Source organism: Triticum dicoccoides, chromosome 4A (assembly GCF_002162155.2).
Source record: "Triticum dicoccoides isolate Atlit2015 ecotype Zavitan chromosome 4A, WEW_v2.0, whole genome shotgun sequence".
NCBI classification, from domain to species: Eukaryota; Viridiplantae; Streptophyta; class Magnoliopsida; order Poales; family Poaceae; genus Triticum; species Triticum dicoccoides.
This window is the reverse complement of record NC_041386.1, coordinates 325,373,306-325,388,373: the sequence shown is the minus strand read 5'-3', so window position 1 is coordinate 325,388,373 and position 15,068 is coordinate 325,373,306.

Genomic DNA, 15,068 nt, shown 5'->3' with positions numbered 1-15,068 from the left:
GGCTTCAATTGTAGTGGAACGCGATGCAAGCGACACCGCACCATGGTCCGTAGTGGACATAGGGCGCGGTAGTCGATCGTGGCCCATTCCTCCTTCTTTCGCGGCGCTGGCGAGGAGGTCGCAGAACGGGTTCACTGCTGAAAGGGTTGGACCCAATCTCCCAGGGCATCGTCCGTTCGCCATGCAGGAGGGCTCTTTGTTTCTACTCATATCTTCCGGATGCATGGTGCCTTCTGATATCAGGGCCGTCGGGGACGACCTTGCTCTTTGTGGGGGGTTCCCCAGAGAGCATGGTGCCCAACACGGCTGCCGCGACGGGATCTTCGAACGGCAGCGGTACTGGAGGTAGCAGCAACCCACGACGCGCCAAGAACGGGGGGCACCGTTCCGACGAGTCATGTCTGCCAATGACTCTGCAACCGCTGTATGGGCTTCCTTCAGTGCCACAGCCCCTCCTGCCCTTTGGTTCCTTCCTCCCAGCCAGGGGACAGTGTTGTCCTGATGCCGGGGAGGTGTCGAATCCCAGCCGGTCCCGCCTCTTGCTTCCTTGGTCCCTCCCTGTAATAGCCTGAAGGAGATGCACAAGGGCAAAGGCATCACGGGGCACTTATCTTTTTTAAATCTTAAATCTATAGGCACTCCCCAACTTTTAGTTCAAATAATGTAATATCTTGAGTCCATGTTTGTGTTCTGTAAGGTCTGTACTTGTTTGATTAGCATATTAATGAAAAAGATGAACCTTGCTAGGGACTCGCGCATGTATATGTCCATGCAGAGGTGGAGTGCCTCTTTATCTTTAAATAAACGAGTTTTATCCGGGAGACTATCCTGCCGGTACCCTATATTTTGTTGCCTGGGAACCAGGCCGACCAGGCGTAAACAAGGGACCAGCCCCCCGCCAGTTTTTTTCATCGGAGGCCACTGCGACCATCCTAGCCGAAGCAACATTCGAGTCCAGGGATGGGAGCAGCTAAGTTTCAAAAAGCGGCGAGGTTTTCTTATGCACAAGTTTTCGCTTACAGAATTCATACAGACAAGAGATAGAACTTATCTGCTTGGCTTGCCGGAGATCGCAGTGTTCGTTCATCTTCCAGCTTCCTTCAGAGTCCAAGTTCTCGGCTGGAACCTATAGTTGGAAATGATGCAAGATGCGATCTTATCAATATGCACATGCAGTGCTTATGAAATAATTATGCATGCAATACTCATGAAATGCTTATTGTTGGTGTCAAAACCGGCAGATCTCGGGTAGGGGGTCCCGAACTGTGCGTCTAAGGTGGATGGTAACAGGAGGCAGGGGACACAATGTTTACCCAGGTTCGGGCCCTCTTGATGGACGTAATACCCTACATCCTGCTTGATTGTTCCTGATGATATGAGTATTACAAGAGTTGATCTACCATGAGATCATAGAGGCTAAACCCTAGAAGCTAGCCTATGGTATGATTGTATGTTGTCCTATGGACTAAACCCTCCGGTTTATATAGACACGGGAGGGGCCTAGGGTTACACAGAGTCGGTTACAAGGGAGGAGATCTACATATCCGTATTGCCAAGCTTGCCTTCCATGCCAAGGAAAGTCCCATCCGGACATGGGACAAAGTCTTCAATCTTGTATCTTCATAGTCCAACAGTCCGGCTAAAGGATATAGTCCGGCTGTCCGGAGACCCCCTAATCTAGGACTCCCTCAGTAGCCCCTGAACTAGGCTTCAATGACGATGAGTCCGGCCCGCAGTTTCGTCTTCGGCATTGCAAGGCGGGTTCCTCCTCCGAATACTCCATGGAAGATTTTGAACACAAGGATAGTGTCCAGCTCTGCAAAACAAGTTCCACATACCACCGTAGAGAGAATAATATTTCCACAAATCTAATCTGCTGACACGTTTTGACAGCATGACATCACGTCATGGCCCGGTCATTATTCAAACCGTTTTTCGCAACCAACACCGCACATATCGCGAAGCAGTTTTCTTGACACGTCTTGTCAAAGCAGAGATCGTGTCCCCCTTATTACGGGATTCTCATCAATATGGACGTGGGTAACCCAACCGCGCCATCAATTACGGCGCTTGGGAATAAGCGATTTTACCAGGCAAGTGGGGAGGCGCATCGCCTCTTCCGCCCTTATAAAGGGATTAGGATTCATTCTTTTCACCCACGCCTTCTTCCTCCTTGCTTACCCATTCTCGCACACTCGAGCTCCAGCGCCCAAGTTCACGTCTTTCTTCTTAAACCACTCCAAGCATGTCCGGAGCGGGAGGCAAGTGGATGGTCTCCTCCGTCATGGAGGAGAACATCACAAAGATACCAGAAGCCGTATATCTGGTCGCAGATATCGTGCACTGGCTGCCAGATGCAGGGCAGATCATCCCTACGCCCGCACCCCATGAGAGGGTAGTTTTTCTTACCCATTTCGTCCGTGGACTAGGATTTCCTCTCCACCCGTTTGTCCGCGGGCTCATGTTCTACTACGGACTGGATTTCCATGATCTGGCCCCCAATTTCATCCTCAACATCTTGGCGTTTATCGTCGTGTGCGAGGCCTTCCTCTGCATCAGGCCCCATTTAGGCCTGTGGCTGAAGACCTTCAATGTCAAACCAAAGGTGGTGGTTGCCCAGCAAGCAGAGTGCGGAGGCGCCATGGTGGGCAAAATGCCTAACGTCACCTGGCTCAAAGGCTCCTATGTGGAGACCATAAAGGGGTGGCAATCGGGGTGGTTCTACATCACCGAGCCACGACACCAACTGGGTGGCGGCCCCTAAATTTTGATCCAGAATCCCCACGCGGCTCACTTCCTGGAAAGAGAAGGGCCTGTCCTGGGGTTCTTCGGTAGAGCTGACCGGACTCCAGACCTGCATCAGGAACATGATGAGCAAGAAAATCAAGCTCGTCAATGTGGTCCAGGTCATGCTCTTCCGCCGGATTCTCTCGTGTCAACGACGGGCATTCAATTTGTGGGAGTTCGACCAGGCCATGCATGAGACGCTGCGAGAGCTCTACGACACGACGCACAAGGACGTCTGGAGGGTGTTGTTCAAGGGCGCTGAGGTACGTCCTTCCCTCACCGAGGACCACGGACTCAGCGCACAGCGCCATGCCAATCCGGTAAGTTTTTATATCTCACAGGGTATTTATTTGCCCTAGTTAAATCATGCACGGGATTTAAGCTTCCATGTCATTAACAAGACTGGATAAAGACAGCGGAGCAGCTTGATTGACCAGCCCCCCTGCCTGAAGACCCTGCAGATGCTCTCCTAATGGAGATACTGGCTCCGGTATCTTACGAGGTGTCGGGGAAGAAGACCAAGAAGAAGGCCATGGGGACCCGAAAGGGTCTCTGGCGCAAGGTTGTATCGGACTCATCGTCCGATGACTCCGACGCGCACTCCGACCACGAAAACGCAGAGAAGGAGGAGGAAAGTTCTCCCCCCAGCCGGGGGAGACAAGAAAATTAAGGTCGACCTAACCGGGGAGGCCGAAGGGTCCAAGAAGGGAAGGACCCTCCTTCCAGACTGCTCCACGACGTCCGCCTACAGCGGGGACCAATGGTTACCCAGGGAGAAGCCCCTGGCGAAGTCGTAAGTATCCGGACACCATATAATTCATGGTATGTTTTATTGCACTATTTCTCATTACGTCGCATATGATTATGCAGTCCGTACCGAGCTCATCTTGACGTAGAGTCATCAGACGGTTCATTGGACTCGTCAGATATGAATAGTGATTCACTTCTGACTGCCTGCACCCCTTGCCCTACGGACAACGTCGAGGTGTTGTCCCAAAAGGCACCGAGCCGAGGGGAGGTAGTCCTGGGGGCGCCTCGAGGCGACCTTCCGGACCCTAGGCGCAAAGGGAGCAAGACTCCCACAGGCTCCAAGTTCGGCCCCCAGCCGAATACTGCTCCGGAACCTTCGGTGGTTCCGGACTCCGGCAGGCGATCCCCCGTTAAGGGGGCAAGCCGCCCATGCCGGTGTCCTCTGTCCATCCAGAGGCACCGGACAACTTGCTGGAAGCGCTTCATGGCGCTTCCATCGATGAAGAGCACCGCACTATCATGAGTGCGATGATCGAGAAAGTTCAATCCGCCAAAAACGGACTGACCGAAGCTTGCACCAGCCTCCTAACAGGCTTTGAGGTAAGCAATCAAAATATAAGAAAATATTACCGCATAGACAGTAGCCCCTGATGCTCTATTCGGCGTTCGCGAAGAAAGGCCGAATAGAGGATCAAATGATGACCCAGGAGTCTAATCAGAATATGTCTATGTGTATGTGCAGGCTTCACTGCTGGCCGCTCCCGCACGTACTGCGGAGGTCTCTGCAATAAAGCAGGACCTGGAGCAGTCCGAGAAAGACCTCGACCTTACCAAGAGGCAGCTCGAGGAGAGCAAAGGTAAGCAATACCTTGTCTATATATTTAAAAAGAAGTTCGGGTGTGAAGTAATAGGATCATCATGAATTTGCCAGGGGCCACGACCGAGGTGGCGACCCTGAAGAAGGCAATGTCCGAGGCCAAAGACAAAGTGGCCAAGGAGCGCCTTGAGTGGGAAAAGCAAGAAGCCCGGGTAGGCGAGGTGCAGCAAGAGCTCGAGGCTCTCGCCAAAAAACACGAGTCCATGGAGCTTTACTCTAAGACGCGAGAGTCCGAGCTTGCGAAGGCACTCGAAAGCGCACGGAGCGCCAAGGCTGAAGCCCACAAGGCCCTCCAGGAGATGGATGCGGTGAAGAAGATAGCAGCGGGTAAGCCATTCATTATGCAAAGCAAGCATGTGAAGGAAACTTTCCTTTTACTTGCCCGAGTTCGGAGCTCTTCCAGGAGCGTTTGCAGATCTTCCCCGCAGTGTGCTGGATGCCGCGGAATTTTACCGAGCTGAGGAGGGGAGCTCTATGGAAAGTTGTTCTGGTCTCAGTATCCTGGGACTGAACACCCAATGCCCTTGAGCGACCAGCTGAAGCAACTGGTAGAGCTTCACAAGGCGGCCGAACAGGCCATGAAGGGTCTTATAGTCCGGATATGGCCTGGCGAGCCCCTGCCCGACAGCTACTTCGGTCTGGTGAGGCGGCTTGTGGATGCCTGCCCACGGCTTGAAGTCATAAAGCTGTCCTTCTGCATCGAGGGTGCGCGCTGGGCTTTTTCCCGGGCGAAGGTGCAGTGGGCGAAGCTGGACGCCGTGAAGCTGGTGAAGGAGGGGCCGCTGGAGGGCAAGGAGCATCGCTGCCCCGAAATGTATTATGAGAGTGTCCTACAGGGTTCCCGCCTTGTGGCGGATGAATGTGCCGGAGATGTAATTTTTTAATGAACATGCTCATTTGATCCTGTAATGTGAAACAAGTTCATTTGCGCTATGCAACGCCTTTTTAATTTAAAATATTACCTTCTGTGTGGCCGTTTTTAAAATCTGAGAGTTGGCCAGTCGTCGGCTTCTGCTCCCATGTAATTAGTACTGGGTTGTTCGGGATAAACTTGAGCACTATTTATCCCAATTTTGGGTCCTTCGAGGGAGGTGTTCAGCACAACGAACCAGGCAATTGGACTATAAGGCTTTATCACTCTCACTTAGCCATAGAAGTCTACAATTTTAAATTTTGGCGAAGCCCCTAGTATTCGGAAGGGCGAATTTGGGGCTCTATACACGCCTAAGTCGGGCAAGGCCGACTCCTCACCCGAAGCGGAAAAACTCTTTAAGGACTTGCGACCTCTCGAACAGCGACCAGCTCTTGCCCTATCATGACAGTCAGTTTTCGGCTTTCTCTACTGAGGTGCTCGTCCGGAAGAACCGGGACACAATCGCAGTAGTTCTCCCAGCGCTACCTTAGCCGATATAGCGGAACGTAACGTACCAAAGCATGGGAGCCGGGCAAACCCAACTATTGACACAAGACATGATTCGGAGCTGATGCATATAATGCTATAAGTTCGTGGTGCCGCACTATCAAAAGTGTTCGGACTTCTCACACCGTATTATGGGGTAAACGAAAGCCCCTGGCGTACTGACCGTACCAGAATGTACGGGTGCAAGTTGTCGTAAATGAACATATAAGAAAAAAATGACGAATAATGCAATAATAGACTAATGCTATGCATTGTTATTTTAAATAATACGTCGAAGCGTACTGATACAAGTAGTGCAATAAGCAGAAAATAAGACTATTTGACATGTCCTATCCAAGGGCAAGCTGCGTACAAATAGTAGAAAGCGGGTATATTGATTATTATTAGAGACCACCTGTGGGTTCCCATGTACATCTTAGCTTCTTGTCTCCTTGGATGTTCCTTCCCGTAATGTGTCCGGCAATCGTACTGCCGGAAAGGGCTTCCAGGGAGTTAGGTCCTGAAAGAGAAAAAATGATAAAGGTATACAACCCCTAGAGTGGTTAAGCCGCATTGCGGGACGTGCCCTGATCGTGCCCCCGCCTATGCCCATGGTATTTTCAGTGTGTAATTATGTACGCGCGGCACGGATTTCGTCGCTTGGCTGGGACTGGGACGGGGGCCGAATTGCTAGGCTAGCTCTGAACGTGCCAGGCTATCCTGTTGCAGTTTACTCCAAACTCGCTTCACGGTGTCCGGGGGTTGTATCGCCGAATTGGTGATTTGCCTTAAAAGGCTGCTTTGTGCTTCTGTTGCGAGGGCCACAGTGTGCTCTTCCGTGAGGAGCGAGCGTTCTGTGTTTCCATTGACTGTTATGACCCCCTAGGTCTTGGCATCTTGAGCTTGAGGTATGCGTAATGTGGTACCGCATGGAATTTTGCAAATGCGGTTCGCCCGAGCAGTGCGTGATAGCCGCTGTAGAACGGGACGATATCGAAGATTAACTGTTCGTGTCGGAAGTTGTCCGGAGAGCCGAAGACCACTTCCAGTGTGATTGAGCCCATGCAATGGGCCTCTACACCTGGGATGACACCCTTAAAGGTGGTTTTGGTGGGTTCGATCCTTGAGGGATCTATACCCATTTTGCACACTGTATCCTGATAGAGCAGGTTCAGGCTACTGCCGCCGTCCATAAGGACTCGAGTGAGGTGGAATCCGTTGATGATGGGGTCTAGGACCAGTGCGGCAGATCCGCCATGACGGATACTAGTGGGGTGGTCCCTGCGATCAAAGGTGATCTGACAAGCGGACCATGGGTTGAAATTTGGGGCGACGGGCTACATTGCATAAACGTCCCTTAGTGCACACTTCCATTCCCTCTTGGGAATGTGGGTAGCGTATATCATATCCACCGTCTTCACTTGTGGGGGGAACCTCTTCTGTCCTCTCGTGTTCGGCGGCCGGGGCTCCTCCTCGTCATCACTATGCAGCCCCTTGTCCTTGTTTTCGGCCTGCTTGAACACCCAGCATTCTCTGTTGGTGTAATTGGCTGGCTTATCGGGGGTGCCGTGGATTTCACATGAGTGACCCAGTATGCGATCCAAACTGGACGGGCCCGGAGTACTTCTTTTGAATGGCTTTTTCCGCTGACCGGATCTAGAGCCTATCAATCCGGCATTGACTTGATCCGTTGTTGTGGCGCTTTTGTCTGTTACGACGTGGTCTGCCGTTGGCATCTTTAGTATACGGAGTACCCGGATTCCTTGATGTGTTGTTGCTGCGAGCCAGCCAGCTATCCTCGCCCGCGCAAAAGCGGATCATGAGCGTCGTGAGGGTTGCCATAAACTTCGCCTTCTCCTGGCCGAGGTGCCGGGCAAGCCACTTGTCACGGATGTTATGCTTGAATGCCGCTAAGGCCTCTGCATCTGGACAATCAACAATTTGTTTTTTCTTAGTTAGGAACTGTTTCCAGAATTTTCTGACCGATTCCCCTGGCTGCTGAGTTATATGGCTCAAGTCATCAGCATCCGGTGGTCGCACATAAGTGCCCTGGAAGTTGTCAAGGAATGTGTCTTCCAAATCCTCCCAACTACCAATGGAGTCTGCTGGCAAGCTGTTCAGCCAATGCCGAGATGGTCCTTTCAGTTTTAGTGCGAGGTACTTGATGGCATGTAGATCATCGCCGTGAGCCATGTGGATGTGAAGGAGGAAATCCTCAATCCATACAGCGGGATCTATTGTACCATCATACAATTCAATATTTACGGGTTTAAAACCCTCCGGGAATTCGTGGTCCATAACTTCATCAGTGAAGCATAGGGGGTGTGCGGCGCCTCTGTGCCGGGCTATATCACGACGCAATTCATATGAGTCTTGTCTGTTATACTCGGCCCGGCCAGATTTACTTTTAGTGTATTCGGCACGACGATCATCGTCCCGCGTTGGCGCGCGTCCCCGTGACCCATATATTGACCTTGCATGTTTTGCCCTGCTGTTCAATACGTCTCGCAGGTCCCGTGTGTTGCCCCTGGCCTTGGTATTTTTGATTGAGTGGCGGCGGGGTGCTGGCTAAACTTCAGGCTGAAATGCTTCCTCCTCGAGGTGAGGTAGCAACCTGCGCTTTGGGTAACTCTTGGAGGGGCGCTCGAGTTCGTATTCCTCGGCTGCAAGGACTTCGGTCCATCTATCTGCTAGCAAGTCTTGATCAGCTTGAAGATGTTGTTGCTTTTTCTTCAGGCTATTTGCTGTGGCCATACGCTGGCGCTTGAAGCGGTCCTGCTCGACGGGATCCTCAGGCACGATAAATTCTTCGTCGCCGAGGCTCACCATGCCTTCGGCGAGAGGCATGTAATTGTCCTCCTCCGATTTTTCATCTGCTGCCTGCTCTGGAGGGCTATCTTGTTCACCCTCCCGCTGTACATCGTGCTGGAGGGGATTGTGGTTGTCTTCGGCACTATTTGGAGTGTTATTGTCTCTTGTGCCGGTATCACTACTTTTACTGTGGCTGGACTTAGAGCGGCGCCGCTAACGTTGACGCTTGGTTTGCTTCTTGGAGGGGTCATCCTCCGCTGTCTCGTCGCCATTACCTTCTTTGGGGGTGTCCACCATGTATATATCATATGATGAGGTGGCAGTCCAGCACCCTATGGGCGGTGGTTCCTGTTCGTCTCCTGCATCGTCATCCATACCGTCGATGTCTTCGGAGTCGAAGTCGAGCATGTCGGTTAAATCATCGACAGTGTCTACTAAGTGGGTGGTGGGCGGGCAGCGAATTTCTTCATCGTCCACATCCCATTCTAGCCGGACATAGTTCGGCCAAGGTTCTCTTGACAAGGAGAGAGCCCTTAATGAATTTAGCAAATCGCTGAAAGGCGAGTGCTGAAAGATATCCGCGGAGGTGAACTCCATGATTGGCGCCCAGTCGGATTCGATAGGCACGGATGCAGGCGGCTCGGAGTCTGTAGCCGGAGACGAATCCAGTGGTTCGGCGACACGGCTCTCGTAAGGGGTGAAGTCAGTATCCGGCTCCATCGCCACCGAAAGTACGGCCTCCATGGCGGGGTCTATCCCTCCTTCCTCGGATGTTGCAGTTTGCTCCAGATTGAAGGCCGGAGTAGTTGTAGGTGTGTTCTCCCGAACACTATCCGACACAGAGCTAAATCATGCTCGTCGTGATTGTGTGGCGCACATGACATGGGCTCGAATCCGTTGAAGATCAAGTCTCCATGGATGTCGGCAGTGTAGTTTAAGTTTCCGAACCTGACCTGATGGCCAGGGGCGTAGCTCTCGATCTCCTCCATATGGCCAAGCGAATTGGCCCGCAGTGCGAAGCCGCCGAATACGAAGATATGTCTGGGGAGGAAAACCTCACCCTGGACCGCATCATTACCGATGATCGAAGGGGCCATCGAGCCTTATGGTGACGGCATAGTGGAACTCTCAATGAAAGAACCAATGTCGGTGTCAAAATCAGCGGATCTCGGGTAGGGGGTCCCGAACTGTCTGTCTAAGGCAGATGGTAACAGGAGGCCGAGGACACGATGTTTACCCAGGTTCGGGCCCTCTTGATGGAGGTAATACCCTACGTCCTACTTGATTGTTCCTGATGACATGAGTATTACAAGAGTTGATCTACCACGAGATCATAGAGGCTAAGCCCTAGAAGCTAGCCTATGGTATGATTGTATGTTGCCCTACGGACTAAACCCTCCGGTTTATATAGACATCGGAGGGGGCTAGGGTTACACAGAGTCGGTTACAAGGGAGGAGATCTACATATCCGTATTGCCAAGCTTGCCTTCCACGCCAAGGAAAGTCCCATCCGGACACGGGGCGAAGTCTTCAATCTTGTATCTTCATAGTCCAACAGTCGGGCTAAAGGATATAGTCCGGCTGTCCGGAGACCCCCTAATCCAGGAATCCCTCACTTATGCATGCATGCAACTTGTCGGGGGCCCCCGGTGCTTCGTTTATTTCTCTGGCTTTGTACAAGGGGTTACATGCAGCTAGGGCAAGGCCTGTACAAAAGGGTGGTTGCCGGGTAGGCCCCGACAGCCGTGTTATGGGTAGAACTTGCGGAGATGCTCAATATTCCTTGAGCTTTGCAATTGAATGTCGTCTCCGGTCTCCAGTTGGACTGTGCCATGTCTGGTGACTCGTACTACCCGGTAAGGGCCTTCCAACTTTGGTGTCAACTTGTTCGCCCCTTTGGCGGAGTGAACACGCCTAAGGACAAGGTCGCCTTCCTGAAAACACCGGGCATGAACCCTGCGGCTGTGATAGCGATGCAGGGCTTGATGGTACCATGCAGCACGCATAGCAGCCCGAAGACGGTTCTCCTCGAGTAGCACATCGTCATCACGCCGGTGCTGATCTTGCGCTACTTCATCATAGGCAAGCACACGAGGCAACCCTTAAATGAGTTATGTGGGGATAACTGCTTCTGCCCCATAGACAAGGGAGACTGGAGTCTGCCTGGTAGCTCATTTTGGTGTCGTTCTGAGGGACCAGAGAACTACCGGCAACTCATCAATCAACCGTTTGCCATGCTTCTACAACATATCAAATGTTCTCGTCATGAGTCCTTGCAACACTTCAGCATTCGCCCTCTTAGCTTGTCCATTGCTCCTCGGATGTGCAATAGAGGCAAATGAGATCTTGCTACCGTGGGCATGAATGAATTGCATGAAGGCACGACTCGTGAACTGGGTGCCATTGTCGATAATGATCCTTGCAGGCACACCAATTATTTCAAGAACTTCATAGCTGACTGAGCAGTCACCTTTCTCATGGCAGCTACTTATGGCAACTTTGTAAACTTGTCGATAGCAACGAACAATAATTCAAAGCCCCGGGCAGTTCAGGGGGAAAGGGCTGAGGATATCGAGCCCCCAGACCGAAAACGGCCATGGCAAAAGGATTGTTTGAAGAGCTTGTGCAGGCAGGTGGATTTTCTTCGAATGGAGCTGGCAGGCTTCACACTTGGTAACTAGCTTGACCGCATCTTGGAGCGCTGTGGTCCAATAGAATCCTTGCCGGAATGCTTTCCCAACTAATGCCCTTGATCCAAATGTGGGAGCCGCACATGCCTTCGTGTATTTCCGCCAGCAGTTCCTTTCCTTCTTCCCGGCAAATGCACTTCAATTTCACACCGTTGGGCCTTCTTCTGTACAGACTGTCATCGACAAACTGATACATACTGGCCCTCCGGGCTACTCTTTCAACTTCATCTTGCTCATCGGGAAGTTCTCCGGTTTGGAGGAAATGGACTATGTGGCTTGCACAAGTTGGAGCCTGGGGCTTGGAAACAAGGACTAGCGACACCTGCTCATCTGCGGGAGCGTGTTCCACGACCGCGGGGACCAGTGGCCCAGTAGGAGGCGCAACCCGACAAGTGATGGGGAGTTGTTTTTGGCAGGGTGCCTACCAGGAGCCCCGGGAGAATCTACCGGGAGAGGCTTACCGTATTCCAACTTCCTCCTCTTTCGAGCCATTTCTGCTGGGGATACGGAGGGATGAGTAAGATGGAGAACAAAATTTCCTGGTTCCACACGGAGTTTTTGCGCAACACACTTTGACAAATGATCAACTATGTTGTTTTCCGCACGGGGTACATGCTCTGTTTGCAATCCGTCAAAGCAGTCCTCCAATCCTCACTTCCTGAACATATGACTCCATCAATGGACTTTGGTAATCCTTGTTGACTTGTCTCACCACAAGTTGTGAATCTCCTCGAAATGATCCTCCCAATTCCGTGGTAATCCTGAGCTCGCCAAGGGGCCCTTCAGACTCTGTTGTATTGTTGGTTGCCTCCTCCCGGGGAAAGTGCATCTGGACGATGTACTTGAAGTGCTCCCTAGTGGGAGCAACGAGAAACATACCGGCTCCTGCACCTTGCAGGGAGAAGGCACCATCGAAATACATAATCCATTCTTGGCGCGCTTCCTTGCTGGGGATAACTGTTTCTAGTACCTCTTCATCAGGGGTTGGCGTCCATTCTGCAATAAATTTTGCCAATGCCCTTCTCTGAATTGTTGATGTGCTCTCAAATTTCAGGCCAAAGCTGTATAACTCCAAAGCCCACTCCACTATTCTTCTAGTAGCCTCAGGGTTCCGGAGTATCCTTTGCAACGGGAAGCTAGTGACAACCGTGATCTCATGGTCTTGGAATTAGTGGTCCAGTTTCCTTGAGGCCATGATGAGGCCAAAAATCAACTTTTGCACGCCAGAGTACCTCGATCTAGCCCCCCTGTAATGGGGAACTAAAGAAGTACACTAGGCGCTGCACCACTTTCTCTCATGCCGCATCCTTGGGGTTGCCCCTGCTGTTGTGCTCAACTTTGCCCTAATCCTCATCCGGTCATGCCAGGCTTTGCTCACTCTTTGTTTCCTCTACTTCCATCTATGCCACTAGGGTTGCACTAACCACTTGATTAGTCGCCGCCAAGTATAGCAGCAACGACTCTTCTGCTTTGGGTGCAACCAAAGTGGGTACAGAGGATAAACAGGCGTTCAAGTCTTGTAATGTTGTGTCTGCTTTCGGGGTCCACTTCATAACCCTTGCCTTCTTCAAGATTTTGAAGAACGGTAAGGCGCGCTCGGTAGACTTAGAGATAAATCTACTGAGCGCGTCAACGCACCATGTCAAACGCCTCACATCTTTGAGTGTCTTGGGTGCTTGGATTTGCTCAATAGACCTGATCTTGTCGGGGTTGGCTTTGATCCCACGATGGGACATGAAGAACGCAAGTAGCTTGCCAGAGGTAACACCAAACACAAACTTCTCTGGATTCAGCTCCAAGTTGATCTTGCGCAGATTAGAAAGTGTCTCTTCCAGATCCTGGATGAGGGTTGCTTTGTCCTTTGTTTTGACCACAGTATCGTCCATATAAGCTTCAATGTTTCTGTGCAACTGTGGCTCAAAACCAATCTGGACTACTCTTGCGAAAGGGGACCCAACACTCTTTAACCCGAAAGGCATGCACACAAAGGAGTACGTACCACAAGGGGTGATGAATGAGGTCTTCTCTTCGTCTTCCATGGACATGAAGATCTGGTGGTACCCAGAGTACGCATCGAGAAAGGAGAGCAAATCACAACTTGAAGTGGAATCCACGATTTAGTCGATGAACGGCAAGGGAAAGGGGTCCTTCTGGCAAGCTTTGTTGAGATTTGTGCAATCTATGCAAAGCCTCCATTTTCCATTAGCCTTGCGCACGACTACTGGGTTTGCTAACCACGTTGGATGTAGTACTCCTCTGACCAAACCAGCTGCCTCAAGCTTCTTAATCTCCTCCGCAATGAACCACTGCCTCTCCAAGGCTTTTTTTCGGACCTTCTGCTTGACAGGTCAGGCATGTGGGCAGACATCAAGGTGGTTCTCGATTCCCTCCCTGGGAACACCGGGGATATCAGATGGTTTCCACGCAAACACATCGAGATTCACCCGCAGGAAGGCAACAACCGCGCTTTCCTATTTGTCATCAAGGGTGGCACTGATAGTGAAGTACCATCAACACCAGCCAGCCCTGCTGAGACCTTTTTCACATGTGGTGCAGCAACCTTGAATCTCTTACTCTTGGAACTCTCCGGCAAGTCAACGACAGGCGCAGCGCACTCCAGAGGGGTATGCTTCCCGGATTCCTTGCTGGTGTCCCTGCTATCCTTCTTCTTCCCTTTGTTTTCCTTGGCGGGAACTGCCACTGCTGCAGCCTCTGCCGCGACTGCGTCCCGGTACATCTTGTCCATGAAAATAATTGTGTCTTTCTCATCTAATGGAATGGCAGTGACTCCCACTGGCCCTGGCATCTTCAAACTGTTGTAGGCATAGTGGGATGTCACCATAATTTTTGCCAAGGCTAGCCGTCCAAGGATCCCATTGTATGGTAGGGGGAAGTCAACCACATCAAACACAACTTTCTCAGTCCGGTAGTTTAATTCTCCCCTAAATGTTACTGGCAACGTGATCTTTCCCTTAGGATGACTCCTGCCAGGATTGATTCCTTCAAACGTGCCCGTAACATTTAGCTCTTCCTCTAATATCTGAAGCTTGCTAATCACCTTTGGGGAAATCAGGTTCATCCCGGCCCCGCCATCAACCAACATTTTTGTGACTTTGAGGTTGTGAATTGTTGGAGAGACCAACAACGGCAAGCACCCTACCACGGTGGTGCGGTCAGGATGCTCCTCTTTGTCAAAGATGATGGGCGTGCGTGACCACTTGAGAGGCTTCCGAGACTCTGCAGTTGGCTCCACGACATTGACCTCACACGCCCATTGTTTTAGTTGGTGGTGAGAGGAGTGCAAAGATGCACCCCCGTCAATGCATAGGGCATTAGTGGCCTTATGGAATTCTCGCTCGCTGGTTTCCTCTTCATCCCCTCCATCACTATCATCATTGCAAACTTCCTTCTTGCGGCCCCTAGCGGGCTTTCCTTGGTTCTGAAAAGCCTTGCCGGGACGATTTACTTCACCGCCTCGGCCCTTCCCACGAGCGCCATTCTTACATTTTTCCTTGTCACGCTTCTCATATTCAGCCCTCTTCTTCTTGGCAAGCTGCTTTACCTGATGACACTCTTGGAGATCATGGCCTTTGGTTCGATGAATCTTTTAATACGGCCCATCGCCTTTCCCAGCCTTCTCGGCAATAGCAGCCTCCCGGCAGTCAGCGCACACTGCAACTTCCTTACCAGGGACTTCGGCCTTAGCCTTCTTGCCGGTACTAGGTGTGCCCGATCCTTCAATGGTCATCAATGC